This window comes from Oryctolagus cuniculus, chromosome 16 (assembly GCF_051225735.1).
Source record: "Oryctolagus cuniculus isolate XC-2025 breed Fujian yellow rabbit chromosome 16, ASM5122573v1, whole genome shotgun sequence".
Lineage (NCBI taxonomy): Eukaryota > Metazoa > Chordata > Mammalia > Lagomorpha > Leporidae > Oryctolagus > Oryctolagus cuniculus.
Window position 1 is genome coordinate 53,534,895 of NC_142882.1, and position 16,185 is coordinate 53,551,079.

Here is a 16,185-nt window from a genome sequence, read left to right on the forward strand (position 1 = left end):
GGCTTGATTGTCATCTCTGTGAGGAGAGTTCATAAAAATGCAATTGAAAGTTGGTTTGGGTACAAAAAAATTCTGAAATCCACACCTAATTTTTCTCCTAATTCACATATTCCACAAGCTTTCTGAAGACCTCTAGTACAGCAAGAGCTCAAGCAATGTTTCTGGAATGCATGAATGTGAGGAAGATTATCTTCCAAGTGACTCCAGGCGCCTGTGGAGAGAATCAAGGGGATTGCTCACCTTCCCGTTCGGAGTGCCCGGAGTGATGAGGCTAAAAGGAGAATATTTACAGAGTGCACTGTGAAAACGGCTACATCTGTGGCCTTACTGACAATGTCTGTTCCGTAGGCCTGAGGCTTGTCAGGGGCAGGTTCAGAACTTGGTTAGTATGGAAGCAGAGCAAACCAACCTGGAGTTTGGTGCAAAGATAACCAAAACTGTACTTTCTATCTCAAAGCTCCAAAAGCTGGTTTTCACCAGCACAGAACTTGTTAGTTCAGTCCAGCCCTTTAAGGGGACAGCTGACTTCTTAGCTATTTTCCAGTAAAAAGCAAAATAAATAAATAAATAGATAGATAAAATTGTAAGTTCATTCAATCATAGGCCAAGGAAAATAAATTGGTGAAAATTAAGCTATTTGCTTAAGTGGCAATTAAATAAAAAAAATTACATTCATGTAAACCATGCATTCCAGAAAAGGTTTCCATTAAATCTTCTGATTAATTTCATGGAAAAATAGAAATATAGTCTGATTCAGACAAGCTATTAAATGGAATTCTATATTGATTACTCTACCTGGTGATGCTGCTGTGGTAACAATTCATTTCCAACATGTGCTTCTCTGAAAACAATGTTCCCTGAGTCTGTGCCGAGCCTGCTGAATCTCGGACACGTGTTTTCCAAATCACCTGACAATCGGGCTGCTTTCTAATGGACCTGCTGTAAACGAAGGGGTGTGGAGTCGGTGGGCAGCCCATCAGGTGAGCTGTGGAGACAGAAGCTGTAGAAGTCTATTGCTCGTAGTTCTTGAGAGAGAATGGAGGGTCAGGCTTTTGATAGAAAAAGGGAAGAAGTTACTGGGAAAGAAAAGGGATTAAAGACTCAAGGCCGGCGCCGTGGCTCACTAGGCTAATCCTCCGCCTAGTCCCGGTCGGGGCGCCGGATTCTGTCCTGGTTGCCCCTCTTCCAGGCCAGCTCTCTGCTGTGGCCAGGGAGTGCAGTGGAGGATGGCCCAAGACCTTGGGCCCTGCACCCCATGGGAGACCAGGAGAAGCACCTGACTCCTGCCTTCAGATCAGCGCGGTGCACCGGCCGCAGCGCGCCGGCCGCGGCGGCCATTGGAGGGTGAACCAATGGCAAAGGAAGACCTTTCTCTCTGTCTCTCTCTCTCACTGTCCACTTTGCCTGACTCAAGAGAAAGTGCATCCTGATGGAAGCTGGGAGGCTGAACTTGCGGTCTCAAGAGGAAGCGAGATCGTAGAAGAGACTCCTCTGCTTATGAGACATGAGGACATTCAGGTAGGCAAGGAGGGTCTGGGGACAGTCTTAGCTTTGAGGGTTTATTGCTTGTCTTAACCTCGTCTTATGGAGGAGGAACCTGATGTCTAGAGAGGTGTGGTGACTGGTCCAAGGTCACCTTCCACAGCTGCGTTCCAGGTCTTCGATCAGGAAAGAGTTTAAGTCAACCTCCCATCCTACCCCCATTGCACTTTGATTCCTTAGCACATTAAATCATTGTTCATTTATACGTGCCTGAAGGCTATGGGAAAGTAAAAAGGTAAGAAAAAGGAAATAAACGCAAATGCCAGTTAAATGAGAAACTGGCACTGGACAGTAGAGAGGTGCACAGTGAGGATCCGTGGCTTCACTTTGAGAAGGAATTCAGGCGCAAACTGGAGAATGCTGAATAGTGAGCAGTCAGTGTTCTGTGGAGAAAACAAATACACACTCCACAGACAGAGCAGACAGAGTGGGGCCTACTGGGATGGCATGGCCTTGCCTCTGAGCTGTGTTGAACACAATAGGTGTCACTTAGTGAGAGGGGAGGTGCCTTCTAATAAGGGGCAGGAATATTCTGGTTTCTCTGGGAAGTAGGTGAAGATTTCCCAGAATCTAGCTTCTGCACCTTTTCACTCCTTATGTGGTCTGATGTATCTGGTCACGATGGCTGGTGGGTGTGTCCTTTGGCATGCTAATGTATATAAAGAATGTACAATGAGCTGTGCAGGTACATCTAGGTCAGCCTTGCCCCCTAAACTGGTGTGAACCTGATCCAAGTTCAGGTTCTGTTTATTTTTAGAGCAAGGGGAATCGAACCCATCTCCTGTGGATCTTGAGATAACTGGAATGATTATCTCCAGGTGGCTCCACTGCTTCTCTGCCTCTTGTCTCAAAACAATTTAAATGCTAAATTTGTTGAAAAAAAAAAATAAAAGCCAAGAACAGGTGGTGCTTTAAAATGCTATGAATCTGCAAATGGGAGTCTGCAAATGAGAATCTGGATGATATTTTTGTACTTGAAAAAAATGTAGATGTCTTCGACAATAAAGATACATCACAACATGCAAAATTTCAGACAGTATATGAAAAAATTCAATTTGGGCTGGAGAGAGCATCTACTTTTTCAGGGGTGGAGGTGGAATTCAACACACAGACAATAGGACACAGACTCGCAGGGATTGTATCAGTAGCAAGAGTGAAGCTCTCATGTCTGCAAATTGGCAACCTGGAAGAAAGTGGCCACAGGACTACCTTTCCAATTGTGATGGTTGCTTGAGGGTGTCAACTTGACTGAATTAAGGGAAACTCAGACACCTGGGAGAGTATTATTTCTTCTCAGTGCTGCAGTAGGGGTAGAACCTGTCCTCCCCTGTGGAATAGGTGATTTTGCTTGTGATTAGAATGACTGGGCTGTGCCTGGTGCGTCTGCGAGGTGGGTGAGTCAGTGGGCTGAGTGGAGAAAACCCTTCCTCCCTCAATGTAGGTGTACACCATCCAGTCAGCTGGGGGCCCCGATGGAATGAAAAGATGGAAGAAGGGTGAACTGTTTCTCTCTCTCAGGGCTGGGATGTTCTTCTTTTCCTGCTGTGCATATTATCCAGTCCTTTGAACTGTGGGGCTGGCACCTGTGACATCACAGGCGCTTGTCCTTGGACTGAGAACCACATCATTGGTTTCCCTGGTTCTGAAACCCTGGGACTTGGACTGAGCCTGGCTACCAGCTTTCTGGATCTCCAGCTTGCAGACGTTCTGTGGAACTTCTTAGTCTCCATAATCAGTGTTACCAGGCATGGAGGGGAGGGCGGTTGCCAGAATGAGTTTCGTGAGTTCTTTTTCTTAGCTTAGTATAGAAATAAAAAGCTGGGAAATAATTTGCAAGAGAGGTAAAAAATTTTATTTTATATACAGGATGCTGGCTTTCAGGAAGTGCCCAGGGTTTTTAAGGCATTATTGTCTTTCCATTGGGTTTTCTATGGGGGTGCCCATTGGATGGGGGTTTCACACACTGTATGTTGATTGGCTTGGGGCTCATGGAGATAGTGGGGGTCTCTTGGAGACAGCTGGATTCCCCTTAGTGGCTCAGCCCCCTCCTCTGCTAGTTCTGGGTGCAAGATTGCAACTAACTTGAAGATGTGATTAAAGCCACACCTTTACACATGCAGCAAAGGAAGCTATAGGGAGGCAGATGCTGGCAGGTCTGGAAACAAGGTTTCTAGCTTCAGTTGGCGGTCTGTTGCACAAAACTTGCAACCTGCTTGTGCAGGACATTCTACCTATATCTGAGGGGCCTGTGGTTCCCTAGCCCCACTGGGCAGCCTCAATCAAGTGAGCCATTTCCCTTAAGAAAGCTCCTCTCATAGACTCTCTCACTATTCCATTGGTTCTGTCTCTCTGGAGAACCCCACCCAAAACACCAGCTGTGCCACACTTTTATCTGTGCCCCAATCTGCCAACAGTGAGGTGTTTGTGGTTTTTATGATGGTCACGCCAAGTCTCTGAGAGATCACTAGAATCCAGCTGTGTTTGAACAAATTGTGTTTACTACTCATCTCAGCAAGGGGGAGGGCATACCATGGGCAGTCATGGCAGTGTTCAGTGAGAGGCGTTGGAAAGGATTGACAGGGCTTGGACTTTGGTTGGGTGGGGAGAATCCCATGCCCAGGGTTCAGCCTGGATTGGGTGCTGCATGAAAGCAGAGACAATGCTGTGGTTGGGCATCTTACTGGGTCTTCTCTATGTGACAGCAGCAAAGCTCAAGCTGTAACTAGGAAGAAGCCAGTCACTCCTGTTAGCTGGGCAGGAGGAGTTTTGGTGTTTTGAGGCTTGTTTTCGCCTGTATTCAGACACATTTACCAGGTGGCCATGTTTTGTCTTCTTCCAATGTTGTCACAGAGCAGTCTTGTCTGATGTGGATTTTCTGTTAGATCGTATAATTGGTCGACAGGAGAGTGTCAAGGCCTAGTGAATGATCCCAGGTCAGCTACTGTGAGGTCATGGGCAGCTTTTCCCTTGCTCAGTTATGAACTTAGAGGGGGAAAAGGCAAAGTTGCATAATGTAATTTCCAAAATTGCAAGTGTGTGTGTGTGTGTGTGTGTGTGTGTGTCTGCTGGCCTCCAAGCCAATACATGGAACTGACCGGTGTGTGGTTTGGGTGGTTTACTATTGGGTAGAGCCATGCTGCTCTCACATAGACCCCCCTTCTTCTTTTGTCCTCACGATAGGACCTGCTATGGGAATATTGGGGTAAAGGGTAAAGCAGCTATAGGAGGAGAATAAGCAAATCAGCCCAAGAAGACTGGACTTGGCTCTTTAGCATATTGCCTCAAACAACTGCTGACCAGCCCTGGACTGCTCTGTAGTATCAAGATTCTCAGGTCTCTGTGATTCTGAAATAGTTAAGAAGGTTTCAGTGTTAAGAAAGTGACTTAATAATTCTAAAACACTAATGGTTTTCTATTGCTGTGGTGGTACCTAAAATTTGTTTATTATTGGGTATTACTCTTCACAACACTTGCTAATAATGACTTTCTTAAACTTGTAGAAAGCAACAGGGAACAAAATTTTTCTCCTCCCTGTCTCATGGGCTGCCTTTTACAAAAGGATTTATTTTCATTTTGTTTGAGAGGCAGACTGATGAGAGAGGGAGGAACAGAGAAATATCCCATCCGCTGGTTTTCTCCCCAGATGGCTGCAATGACCAGGGCTGGGTGAAGCCAAGGTCAGGAGCCTGGAACTCTGTCCAGATTTCCCAAGTGGGTGGCAAGAGCTCAAGTACTTGGGCCATCATCTGCAGCTTTCCCAGGTGCATTATCAGGGAGCTGGATCAGAAGTGTGGCAGTCAGGACTTGAAGCAGCATTTTGATATGGAATGCGGTGTTGTAAGTTGTGGCTTAACCAGCCACACCACAACACCAGCCCCTCATGGGCTGCCTTTTGAAGTTCTGGATTATTCCCTAATTTGGGGAAGAAAGAGCCTCCAGATAGAAGCAATTTATACAGAGTTGCCTATTATCACTGCAAACAAAACTTTTAAAGAAATCATCAAGTAGCTTAGATTAAGTGATATAACTTGATTTATTCATTTTTAAAGACTTATTTATTTATTTGAAAATCAGCGTTACTCAGAGAGAGAAGCAGAGGCAGAGAGAGAGAGAGAGAGAGAGAGAGAGGTCTTCCATCTGCTGGTTCACTCCCCAATTTGTCCCAATGGCTGAAGCTAAGCCTATCTGAAGCCAGGAGCCAGGAGTTTCCTCCGGGTCTCCCATGTGGGTACAGGGGCCTAAAGACCTGGGCCATCTTCTACTGCTTTCCCAGGCTATAGCAGAAAGCTGGATCAGAAGTGGAGCAGCTGGGTCTCGAACCAGCACCCATATGGGATGCTGGCACTGCAGGCAGTGGCTTTACCCACCACAGCACAGAGCCAGCCCCAATTTATTCATTTTAGATCCAGAAAATTAGTGCCTATTTTGACTCTGCAAAATGTCACTTGTTCTCATTCAGCTGAAAAGTGACTCAGTAGAGAGACTAGACCAGATACTGGGAAGCCTGGGCTTCTTATAACTAGGTAAGTATGAGTAGGTTAGATGGCTTTTCTGGGTTTCAGTTTCGTTGAGTGTAAGATGGACATGTTTGCTTTCCCTACCTCAGAGTTCCTAGGTCCAATGAGATCATATTTATGAATGAAACAAAAGCTGCTCTTTCAAATTACATAGTCCTTCTAGGAAGTGGAGCCTTCAAGAAAAGCTGGGAATTTGCTAACAGTTTTCACACATAGAAGGGCAAATTGAGGGTTTTGAAATACAAAAGTGAGTTGAAATCATTTGGCATCATTTTGAAATAGAATGTAGAGAGCCCAACTGCTCTGCGTAAGCTGTTTGGAGGCCACAGGGAGAGAAATGATGTCGAGAGAGAAATGGGAAGGTTGGGAGGAAGGAACCATCAGCCAGAAGGCAAGAGAAGAAGTCCAGTTATGCAGGAGGAGAGTGCCTCACAGAATTTTCAAGAATAGCGATGTAGGGATGGATGTTTGGTGAAGTGATTAAGATACCACTTGGGAAACCAGCATCCCTTTTTGGAGTGCCGGGGTTTGAACTCTGGCTCCTTTCTGTTAATGTGCACCCCAGGAGGCAGCAGTAATGGCTAAAATACTTAGGTCCTTGTCACCAAACTGGGAGACTCAGTTTGTGTTCTTGGCTCCTAATTTCAACCTGGCCCAGCCCTGGCTTTTGCTGGCATTTGGGGAGTGAACCAACAGATAAAAGTGCTCTCTCTATCTCTACCTCTTAGGATAGATAAATAGTGATATGTCACATGTAATTCAAATGTGTGCATTCTCTACTTATGACCCTTAGTGAAAAGTTTTAAAACACAGGACATTTATATTCAGCTTACTTGAGATGAATGTGGGACTGAAGCTTGGTTGGGGAGCATCTAAGAGGAAAAAAAAAACCAGCTCTGAAGTGAAAAACATAATAAAAATACAGTAGAGGCAAAACTCAAAATAGAAATGACCATAAGAACTTAAGTTCCCCCAGGAACACAACAATGTTGGGTAGGCCTTCCACAGAGTGAGGAACGGGAGGTAGTGCTGGTTTCATAGACCATAAGGGACACGATGACCCAAATGGTGTGTGGGTAAAGAATATGAAAGACTAGGGGAGAAAAGCATAAAGCAACAACAATATGCTCATAACGTGAAGAGCTAGGGGTATGTGTAGGTAATTCAAACCAAGCATTTAAAAACATCCCATTGCTTCTAATACACAGCTAATTTAGAAAAATGTTTAGTTCTAACTCTGCCTTAATGTTCTCAATCAAGAAACAATTTTTCAGGATCTATAAGAAAATTAACACCTTTTTTGGTATCCAAAATGACAACTACTTTGAAGTGATTCTTTGCTGTTCTTGGCTATAGGGACAGAACCAAAGCCTTCAAAGTCAGTTTTCAGTTTGTCTGTGTTTATAAACTGGGCTGCTGTTTTAGAACCCGAGTTCATGCTGGTGGTCGGTAGAGAATTTGGGGTTGTCAAGGCTTTCTTGAGGCTTGATTGGTATATATTCTCTAGTGACAGGGACAGAGTGATACAGAAAGAGAACTTGGGGACCATTGTTTTTGGCTTTCTTTCTTTGAAAACAGCATGAAGCAGGCGAGACTCTCCCCATCACAACCTATATCTTTTTTTTAAGTTTTATTTTACTTATTTGAAAGGCAGAGTTACAGGGAGGGAGGGTGGGGGTGGAGAGAGAGGGAGAGAGAAAGAGAGAGACACCATCCATCTACTGGTTCACTTTACCCAAAAGGATGCAACAGCTGAGGCTAGGCCAGAATGAAGCCAGGAGCCAGGAGCTCCATCCAGGTCTCCCACATGACTGGCAGGGTCCCAAGCAGTTGGGCCATCTGCCACTGCCTTCCTAGGTGTGTTAGCAGGGAGCTAGGTCAGAAGTGGAACTGCCAGGACTGGAATGGGTGCTCTAATGGGATGCCGGCTTTTCAGGTAGCAGCTTAAGCCACTGCACCCAAACACTGTTCCCCCCATCTCTATCTTTGTTATCAAAGTGTGGTCCAGGGACCAACAATATTAACATTATCCACCTGAGACCTACTGAATGGGACCCTGCCTTTTCAACAGGATCCCTGGGCTATTTATATGCACATTAATGTTTGAGAAGCTCTCCTCCAGGAAGTGTTATGCAAATCTGCTTATTAGGTGATATGAGAGCCAGCCAATCAAAAAAATGAAAGGACAGCATTGCTGGCTCTGTAACATTTCATCAGGGATATAGGTGGGAAGTCAGCGTGGATTGATTAGAGACTTAGAAGATAGCAGGGACTTGGCCACACTTGGAGCCCTGTAACAGCTTAAAAAGGGCCTACTTGGTCTCTCAATATGGTCCTTCCAAAAAGAGACTATCAATTGCCTACCAGGCAACCAGGTGTAGCTGATAGTCCCATTATTCTGAACAAGGTTTTAAAGCTGACAAGATGATTTTGAAAAGCAATCTAACAGTTATGTTCCTGGTGAGGGGCTGAGGAGAAAAGAGAAATAAGAATAACAGTTGCAACTGAGGTCAAAAAAAGTGTCTTCCATTTCCTTTGTGTCATTTTAAAATCCCTGGTAGAGTGAGTCCCTCACCAAGCAAGCACTCGATAAATGACATTAACAGTGATTTGCACCACAGTGGTAATATTTTTAATGCAGCTCATTCCAACGAACATTGTGCTTCTAATGTTAACTTTTATAACGCAGCAACCAAAAATGTACACTGCTGAGTGCACAGAATATTGGGCCCTGGCTAAGTGTGATTAGATATTGATTTCTGAGCCCCGCAAACATTTAGCAATGCAGAGGCTGTTGGGCACTGGATCATTACAGATGGTGGGGCTGACATTGGCAGAATTCCAACAACCACCATTTGTGGAAAAATTCTAGCTGTGAATTTGAGGTGCAGGCTATGGGATTGACCATTGTGTGTAGCCCTGGTCACTTGTCTTTGCAGACATATGCTTGTGGTTACCAAGAGGACTGGACAAAGAGAAGAGATGTTTAGTGTAAGCTCTTCCTGACTACTAGAAAAAACTCAAAATGTATCAACAAGGTGTCTGCCATGAAGAATAGTACAGCTACTGCCCTTTCATACTGGCTGTGGGAGATGCTATCAGTGCACTTTGAAGAAAATACCTGTTTGGAGTTCAAAGATACACTTTTTTTTTTTTTGACAGGCAGAGTGGACAGTGAGAGAGAGACAGAGAGAAAGGTCTTCCTTTGCCGTTGGTTCACCCCGCAATGGCCGCTGTGGCCGGCGCACCGCGCTGATCCGAAGGCAGGAGCCAGGTGCTTCTCCTGGTCTCCCATGCGGGTGCAGGGCCCAAGCACTTGGGCCATCCTCCGCTGCCTTCCTGGGCCACAACAGAGAGCTGGACTGGAAGAGGAACAACTGGGACAGAATCCAGCACCCTGATTGGGACTAGAACCCGGGGTGCCGGCGCCGCAGGTGGAGGATTAGCCTAGTGAGCCGCGGCACCAGCCCCAAAGATACACTGTTGAGAATAAGAAAGGCAAATCTATTCACAAGTTGTGGAGAATTAAAACTGATGTATTAGCTTTTCATTATTTTTTGTAGAATTATTTATTTATTTGAAAGTCAGAGTTCACAGGGAGAGAAGAGGCAGAGAGAGAGGGGGAGAGAGAGAGAGAGAGAGAGAGAGAGAGAGAGAGAAAGAGAGAGAGGTGTCTTCCATCCGATGATTCACCCTCCAGATGGCCGTAACAGCCAGAGCTGCACCAATCTGAAGCCAGGAGCCAGGAGCTTCTTCCGGGTCTCCCCGGGTCTCCCATGCGGGTGCAGGGGCCCAACGACTTGGGCCATCTTTTTTTTTTTTTTTTTTTTTTTTTTGACAGGCAGAGTGGACAGTGAGAGAGAGAGAGAGAGAGAGAGAGAGGTCTTCCTTTTGCTGTTGGTTCACCCTCCAATGGCCGCTGCGGCCAGCGCACCGCGCTGATTCGAAGCCAGGAGCCAGGTGCTTTTCCTGGTCTCCCAGGGGGTGCAGGGCCCAAGCACTTGGGCCATCCTCCACTGCCTTCCCGGGCCACAGCAGAGAGCTGGCCTGGAAGAGGAGCAACTGGGACAGAATCCAGCACCCCGACCGGGACTAGAACCTGGTGTGCTGGTGCTGCAAGGCGGAGGATTAGCCTGTTAAGCCATGGCGCCGGCCCTGGGCCATCTTCTACTGCTTTCCCAGGCCATACCAGAGAGCTGGATTGGAAGTGGAGCAACCGGGTCTCGAACTGGCGCCCATATGGGATACTGATGCTTCAGGCCAGGGCGTTAACACACTGCGCCACAGCGCTGGCTCCAGCTTTTCATTATTAGAGTGAAATATCTGGGGCAGTTAACTTATAAGAGAAAAGAGTTAGTTTTCTTTTTTCTTTTTTTTTCATAGAAGAGGCATCCTTTGGTGGTGGGGGCCTGATCTTGGCCAGCAAGACCTGGGCCGTGGAGCAGGCAGAGAGGAAATTAGAGGAGAAGAGGGTAGGACGGGAGTGGAGGTCTCAGAAAGCCTGGACATAGGGACCTCTGACCATTTTCTCTCCCTGTGGCAGAAATTCTCATGGTAATTAGGCCATGCCTGGGTGGAGTAGAAGATTAGGCGATTACTCCGTAGGTCCTGGGCCAGTCCCACTTGCTTCAAGTTCTTTAGGAGGCAGGCCAGGGGGCATTTTGAGTCCCACCCTCAGGATTAGCCAGATCCCATGGTCTCCCCGGTAGCTCGGATCTACTGAAATTCGGTCAAGGCGTCCCTGTCCCAGACTGCAGCAGACGCGTTAGAGGTCAGTCCTCTACGGGGCCAAGCCAGCGGCGGTACGTCTCCACAGCTGCTGGGAGGCTAAACAGCGGAGAACAGAGGCCACGTGCGCACGATTTGGAGGTCTCTGTCCGGATGGAGAGCTAGCCGGAGATCGCAGAGACTGGGCCAACCGGAGCAGGGAGGGAGAGCAAGGGAGGAGTTACTTACAGTTGGTCGAGCATGGTCCGTAGTCAGCCTGGGGCACCAGACAGGTTCAAGGAGCGAGGGGGCCTCAAACCCAGAAAGGGGAGGTGCCAACCTCAGCTCCCCGGTTTCGGCACCATCTGTAAGGTGTCCGGTGCATAACAGATCTTCCCAGGCAGATGAATCAATTAATTCACAGGCTTTTATTGGGGTTCCAAGCTCCCGGGCGAGGTTCCCTGGTCCCAACAGCGCGGGGCCGGATAAGTCGCGAGAAAAGAGTTTTCTTTCAGCTCATAGTTTTGGAGGTTCGAGGTCCAAATGACATGATCTTTGGTTTTAGCAAAAGCCCAATTGTGAGTGTAAGAAGGATACATGGGTGAGCCAGGAAGCAGAGAGAGAGAGAGAGAGAGAGAGAGAGAGAGAGAGACAGGGCCCAAACTCAGGCTTTTGTGGTACTCCTCATGAAAACTACCATCTAAGTGCTTCTAGTGATCCAAGGACTTCCCTTGCAGTTCTGCCAACTAAGTTTTCTACCACTTCCAATAGTGCTACTCTGGGAACCAAGCCTTTAATACGTGGACCCAATATCCAAACCATGATAGGTAGCTGTGCATATTTTGACACATCTTCCTCAAGATGTTGGGTGCATGTCCTTACTTGTGAATTTGGCCAGGCTCTGTTACTGCTTTGATCAACAGAATATGGAGGGAGTGGTATTTGCCAGCTACTAGTCCCAGGATATTAGAGGCTGGCAGCTTCTACTTCCAGTCTCTTGGAATCCAGCCACATAGGGAGGCTTCTTAGGTCCTGTAGTAGGTGGTCCTATCTGAGTTTCCAGCTGATGGCATGTATGAACCAGCCATGTGAATGTGCTCTCTTGAGTGTCCAGTCCATTAGAGCCTTCAGATGATTCTAGCCATAATTTTGACAACTGTGTAAGAGATGAAAGGAGAAGAAGCTTGTTGAGTTAGGCAACTCACAGAACTATGAGAGAGAAGACTGTCTTGTTTTAGGCCACTGCTTTTTTGGATGGATTGTTATATAGCAACTGATAGCCTGAACATGAGTTACATTATTTATAGTAAGAGGCCACTCTTAGCCTTTGTAATCCATTTTAAGATGTGATCTTTAAGACTCCATGCTTCCCAATGCAAACTTTTTGACCCACCTAAGCTCGGAACATTATATCTTTTAAAGTTTAAACTTTTTAGGGCTGGTGCTGTGATGCAGCGGGTTAAAGCCCTGGCCTGCAGCACTGGCATCCCACATGGGCGCCGCTTCTAGTCCCAGTTCTCCTCTTCCGATCCGGCTCTCTGCTGGATAGCAGTAGAACTCTCTGTAACTCTTTCAAATAAATAAAATAAATCTTTTTTTAAAAATAAAGTTTAAACTTTTAAAAAAGATTTATTTATTGAAATGGTGGCGCTACAGAGGCAGAGAGAGAGAGAGAGAGAGAGAGAGAGATATCTTCCATCCACTGATTAACTCCCCAGCTGGCTGCAACGGCTGGAGCTGCACTGATTGGAAGACAGGAGCCAGAAGCTTCTTTTGGATCTCCCATGCGGGTGCAGGGGCCCAAGGACTTGGGCCATCTTCTACTGCTTTTCCAGGCCATAGCAGAGAGCTGGATCGGAAGTGGAGCAGCCAGGTCTTGAACCAGCACACGTATGGAATGGTGGTACTGCAGGGGACGCTTTACCCGCTACACCACAGCGCCGGCCCCAGAGTTGCCTGTCCTTCTGGATGTTTCCTGTCCTCATCTCTTCCTATTTAGTTTTTTGCCTCTTATTTAAATGAATCATCTTTATAAGGATTTGAATACCTCCTTTCCACTCCCCAAGCACAGATGATCATTACAGGGAAGATGGATGCCCCATAGGGTGCTGTGGGGAAGGAAACCCGTTTGGAAGACTAATAATGCTCCCTGCTCATCTCCCCACTGACAAAGCACCAGCTATTTACTGAGCTGCAATGATAAATATTTCAGACACAAACTCTGAAGCCAACACGCCCCACTGTACTCTTTGTAGAGTCTCCGTGGTAGCTACACTGAGGAAGCCCCTGGATGTAAATCTTAGGCAGCGAGAGAGCCAGTGGAAAACTGCTTTGGGTTTGAGAGTCTTTCCCGAAATGCTACTGATTTTTCGCGTTCGTAGGACTGAGTGCAAAGGCGTACAGTCACTTTTTGCATGTAGCACCCCTCGACATCCTGATATTTACTCAGTATTGCTTTTGTTCTGAAACACAAAAGTCAGCTCAATTTTTTTTTCCTTAGAATTCAGAATTTCAAGAGGCGACCAGGAAAGTCCTCAGATTTACCTGTAATCGAAGAGCTCCCCTTTGAAGTTCAAATCTTTCTCAGCTCCAATTCGAGAGGGAGTTATGGTTCTGTGATGGACCCATGACATTTCTTAGGGGGGATATAAAAGGTCAGATTTTAATGCCTTTTTGTGATATATGCATCTGGCTCGAGATCAGGCAGTTTTGAATGATGGAATTTAAATTGTAATTTAGTGAAAGGGGGAGAAATGAGAAATTACAGCTGTGCAGTGATGTCTGGCTCTCCACCAGCGCCTTAGCACCTTGCATAAGCGTTCGTGAATTGTAGCTGCTACACGGAGTAGATTCCAGAGACACCATGCTGATGCTCTCTGTAAAGAAAAAATAAAAGCTTATAGTTCAATGATTACCTAATATCTTGCCTTAAAAAATAAAGATAACTGGCAAGGTGTAAATTCTTGTTTTTGAGCTTCTTGGAAACTCAGATTGTTTTCCTTTTACCTCACATTTTGTCCAACTGCCTTAAAGTTCTTTTCACTTCCTTTTTCTCTCGGCAAGAATTCGTGGGTCCACAGAGATCCTATCCAATTCCTTCTTGTTGTGTGTGTTTGAAATAGGACCCATTGAGACCACATGAGAGTTCTCTCTTCCATGTCTAAGAACATCATTTCACACCAGTCCAAAAACTGACCCAACTAGCAGGTATTAAATTAGCCACATGTTTAATAAAAACAGAGATAATGTGGTATATTTGAAAAAAGACTGGGGCTGGATTTAAATCTTCAATCCTTGTTAGCACTTGGGCTCTCTGAACTTAAGCTTCCTAGTCTGTACCCATTAGTCTGTTTTCTCATCTATAAATTGCCCCCTTAGTGAGTTGCCTTGAGACTAATATGAAACTGTAGTCTTTTTTTTTTTTTTTTTTTTGACAGGCAGAGTTAGACAGTGAGAGAGAGAGAGACAGAGAGAAAGGTCTTCCTTCCGTTGGTTCACCCCCCAAATGGCTGCTACTGCTGGTGCGCTGTGCCGATCCGAAGCTAGGAGCCTCCCCCTGGTCTCCCATGCGGGTGCAGGGCCCAAGCACTTGGGCCATCCTCCACTGCCCTCCCAGGGCCACAGCAGAGAGCTTGACTGGAAGAGGAACAACCGGGACAGAATCCGGCGCCCCAACCGGAACTAGAACCCGGGGTGCCAGCACCGCAGGTGGAGGATTAGCCTAGTGAGCTGCAGCACTGGCTGAAACTGTAGTCTTTTGTCCCCAATTGTTCTATTTAGCTCATGTTCTGGGGCATCTAACCCTCTGTTAATGGTACCTGATTATGCTCCCTGAGGATGAATTTTTATGTGGTTTTAATTTTTGTTTGTGGGTTCATTTGCAGCTGGAGGTATTTTCAGTCTATGTGAGTCATGCACCCTGGTTTATGGAGAATTTCTTTAAGGAGAGGTTTTTACATTGCAATGGCTTGGTGTCTCAAGGGTTTTACTTGTCTAAGATGAATTTTCCTAGTAATTGATCAGTTTGAGTTACCAGCATCGTGTGGACGGTGTTCATCTGGAGTCCATGTCTCCATGTAACACAGACTAGGAGTTGGGGGCCTACCAGACCTGGGGCTTCTTCATTGCTTCCCTGGGCCCCCTTGGGAAGTTCTCCTGTCGCCTTACACAAAGGGGCCTGATTTATGTAGGCTAGTTTCTAGCATCACACTTCACATGGAGTCAAGGCCTCATCTCAGATTTTCGTGATTCTAATCCCTTGCCCTCGGGGCTGGCAGCCAAGTCTGATAACTGCCTGAAAGCTGCCTCATTAGCTCATATGCTCTGAGTTTCTTTGTGATTTTTTTTGATAACCAGAAATTTATATTTTAAAAAAATAATTTTTATGGTCTATCTAGTATCTCTGTTTTGTCAAGAGGCTCTGTGCTTGTTTTGCAATGTTACTAGAACTAAAACTCAAGTGTATAATGTGTTCTTTATGAGCATTTTCACTTGGTTAGCCATTTTATTTCATGGAGTCACTCTGGCTCACTGGAAACAGCTGTTTCCTTGAAACTGGGTGCATGTGAACGTTCCAGGGAGCTTGTTCGCGCGCAGACTCTGACTCCAATAGGCCCAGGGGCTGTGACTCTGCATTTTGGACCAGTTCCCAGGCGGCACTGATGATCTTGATGCTCCCGACCGCTCTGAGCAGTGAGGGTCTGAGAGAGATCAGCAATAACCTCTGCCCACTTGCAAGTTTATCTGTGCGGTTCCTGCGAAAGTCTCCACTCCTCTGCTTACTCTCACAGATGACACTTCATACAGGGTAAGCATCCTCATCTGCAAGCATAGGTCCCATTAGGGACTTCAGGAAGCTCTGGATTTTGGAGCACTTTGGGCTTTTGGATTAAGGGTGGCTCAACCTGCATGGTCCATGCAAATATTCCCCAAATCCCAAAGCCTCTGAAATCTGAAACACATCCGGTCCTGAGCATTTTGGGTAAGGGATCCTCAGCCTACATTGAAAGCAGTTTGAAAGATTTAAAATAATTCCACATTAGAAAAAAATCTATAAAATTGGAATTAAATCTAATTGATCTTTCAAATCTTTGAAAATATCCTGAAGTCCCCATCAGCTTTAGTAAAAGCTCCCTTCTACCTCACTTTCCTTGTATTAAGCTCATTTCTCTAGAAGTGGAAAATCTGGTCAAATTAATAAAAGAATGACCTAACTGAATGTCCTTAATTACTAATATTGATATCTTTTGCCAGGCCTTTAACCTGGAAACTTACTCATTATGGTAAATGTTGATATTAGAGAGAGAGAGATGTTTGAGTTCCCAATAATATGTACATCAGGTGAATCTTCAGAAAATGACATTGTATGACCAAAGATTCAAGTGCAGTTGCTCATTTAGGATGGGAGCATTTCCCAAGC

The 16,185-nt window shown here is 45.9% G+C and overlaps 1 protein-coding gene across 5 annotated transcripts in view; it reads left to right on the forward strand.

Annotated features, from left to right (window-relative positions):
- The window catches only part of LOC138845860 (uncharacterized), a 214,817-nt gene that overhangs the window by 128,200 nt on the left and 70,432 nt on the right, over positions 1-16,185 (forward strand). For 2 of the 5 annotated variants that reach the window (XR_016222557.1, XR_016222556.1), the window contains exons 1-2: positions 860-980; positions 1,415-1,518. The exons of the other annotated variants lie outside the window; for them this stretch is intronic. The gene's annotated coding sequence lies outside the window, so the exon portion shown is untranslated. Of the gene's footprint in view, positions 1-859; positions 981-1,414; positions 1,519-16,185 lie in introns of those variants that run through there. 5 annotated transcript variants of the gene reach the window in all.